This window comes from Elaeis guineensis, chromosome 3 (assembly GCF_000442705.2).
Source record: "Elaeis guineensis isolate ETL-2024a chromosome 3, EG11, whole genome shotgun sequence".
NCBI classification, from domain to species: domain Eukaryota; kingdom Viridiplantae; phylum Streptophyta; class Magnoliopsida; order Arecales; family Arecaceae; genus Elaeis; species Elaeis guineensis.
The window spans coordinates 81,813,335-81,816,124 of record NC_025995.2 but is presented as its reverse complement, the minus strand read 5'-3'; the positions used below and the strand labels follow the sequence as shown (position 1 = coordinate 81,816,124).

The window sequence follows — 2,790 nt, the reverse complement described above, 5'->3', positions numbered from 1 at the left end:
GTCTATTTGAGTTTGACTCTTATGATCAAAAAAATTTGAGGGATTCCTTCATCCTGAATTGTACATTGATGTGTAGGGGTCATTTGTGGATCTTTGATAGGCTGCGCTCACCTGTGCTACATCATTTTCAGTTGGACCCATCAAGAAAGGACATCCTTCTATTGTGTGGTTGTGGTATTACACCCATTGCAAGTGGATGTTGCAACTTAGTTCACTTGGGTGTGTTTCTTGAGTTCTAGGACCTCTATCCTATGGATCAAAGATGCAAATTTAGCCTCTTCAGCTAGGAAAGGTTGAACTTGATATACACCTCCTCTTGAAGGTGTGAGTCTATCGGATTCCCTAGTAATCTCTTATTATAGGCTCTTTTTTGCTCGGTCCTCTAGAAATTGCTAGGCTTCTATAGGCTCTTTGTTCATGAATTGATCCTGACACGTTGATTCTAATATGGTTCTAGAGTTTGAATCTAGTTATTCATAAATGATTTGGCACAGCTTCCAAGTTTCTATTCCATGGTGTGGGCATTGACTCAAAAAGTTCTTAAAATGATCAAAATGCTTCCAAAAAGACTCACCAAATAATTGATAAAATTGATTAATTTCATTCCTAAATTTGGCAGTCTTATGATGTGAAAAAAATTTTCAGGAACACTTTAACAAAACCCTCTCATGATGCTATGGATTGGTTAGGAAGACTGTATAACCATTTTCTGGCACTATCCTTGAGGACAAAATTGATCAACCTAAATTTTACAGCATCCTCAATGAGCTATTGGAGCAGCATCATGATGCATACTTTCTTAAATTTTCTCATAAAAATGTATGCATCCTCAATTCTAGTGAATTTGGGAAGCGTGTTTATGATCTGAGATTTAATTTCAAAATTGGCATCAATTTATGGAAGTCGGATATATGAGGGTTGGGCTAACCTAACTGGATAGCAAAGATCTTTCAGTACCCGAGGTTCATATTCGGATTCACCCATGGTGGGCTTAAGGTCTACTAGACTCAATTCAAAGTTTAGATCTATTCTCACTAATCGACCAAATATCTTTGTCTAAGAAAAAAATTGAGAATTTTTAGTTATTTTTGTAATTTTTTTTAAGAGAAGAGGAAGGAGAGATAGATGAGATGAAAATTCTAAAGATGAGAGCTTAAAGAGTTCTAAATCTAAAGATGATAGAGGAGAGTATTTTAATTAGGATTAATATTCGTAGGTTAGTAATCAAGTTATGCAGTCAATCCTATCTAAGGATAACCCTAGATCTAGACAGCTCCTAACTATCAAGGTTTCTTTGAGCACTTTAGGTAAAAGACTAGCTACTCAACTGGTCAGATAAATGTAAGGTTGGTGGAGGTCCCCCCATTACTTTCTTTAGATACTAACTGAGTTGGCTAGATAAGCGAATGAAACCAATTAAATAACCACCTTCCTTCAGGATGTAGTCTCTGAACCACTTTTCTAGACATCAATCAAACTGACTAACCCTAATCTGATCCAACTCTTAGGATTCCTTGTCCTATTGAGCTCGAAAGTCCTTAGGGGCCAACATCTAATTGATTTTAGGTTAAGTTTAGGTCAATGCAGTATGCAGGATGATGGTTTATGGGTCAAAGAAGAGTGATGAAATCTTCATCTTATCTTGTTTAGAGTTTGTGCCCTTAAGATATTTTATGGAATTATGTAATGCAAAAAAAAAAGATGGTCAGATTTGGTAGTTGGTCAAGAGTAAATTGATTTATTTTAGTTTTTAGATTTTGTGATTAAGTATCTAATTTCTTAAGTAGATTACAAGGTGTCAATGTAGATATTTTTTTTTCTTTTGAAAGAAAGTAATTTTGACTAAGGAACTAAGCAAGTTAGAAAGCAAATAAAAAAAAAACTAAGAATAAGACTAAAAAAAGTTTTTTTAATAAAAAAATAATCGTGTCTAGATCTCCAGCAACGGTGTCAAAAATTGATTGCTGTCGTAAGCGGTCAAGAATAAAAACTAACTCAAACTATATAGATAGGATGAGTCGGGATCATTTCCACGAAAATCTAGGATGATTGTTTTTTTTTTTGAAGAAAAAATAAAAAAAATTGATTGTAGAAGGATTAAAGAAAGAATAAAATAGTAAGAATTTAATTATAAATATAAATTAATTTATGAAAAAAATAAGTCAGAGAGATAATAAAAAATAATAAATTAAATTAAAGAGATAACCCAAGAATTTTGAATCCACCATGCAAATTAGATTTATTTTTTTTATTACAATATTAATTTTTATGATTAGGATATTAGTATAGCTTATCTCTAAGGGGTACGGACTGTATCAGTAGATCACGGCTCGTCCTATTAGAGTATAAACTATCTAAATTTAATTACAAGATATAAGGTTTTAATCTAACATACCATGATCTATCTCTCCTAGGCACGTATATAAGGATCACGGCACATTAGTGGATGGTTTAGGCCATGTAGGCTAGATCAATACATCAGAATAAAAAAATATGAAATAAAAGTATAATTTTATTACATAAAAATTAAATACAAGAAAGAAAATAAAAATTCATTTACAAGCTTCATCGTATTTCTGGGTTGAAGAGATTTAGCCACGCATCAAGATCTCTAGCTCCATATTCTCTCCTTTTTCAGGATCCAAAATAATAAAATAAAAAATTATATTCTGCTCCCTTTGCTGTTGCCGCTCCTCTCTGCTTGCTGCTGCTCTTCTTTGCTTTTGGATCCCTAAAACTTTCTATTTTTTTTCTAATTTTTTCTTATATTTTTACTGATTTTTTCTCCTC

General features: G+C 32.6%; 1 non-coding gene across 1 annotated transcript; it reads left to right on the top strand.

Annotated features, from left to right (window-relative positions):
- Positions 1-507: 507 nt before the first annotated feature.
- On the top strand, positions 508-614 carry LOC114912848 (small nucleolar RNA R71). The gene has a single exon (XR_003798784.1). It is a non-coding gene; the product is annotated as a small nucleolar RNA R71 (small nucleolar RNA).
- Positions 615-2,790: the final 2,176 nt, after the last annotated feature.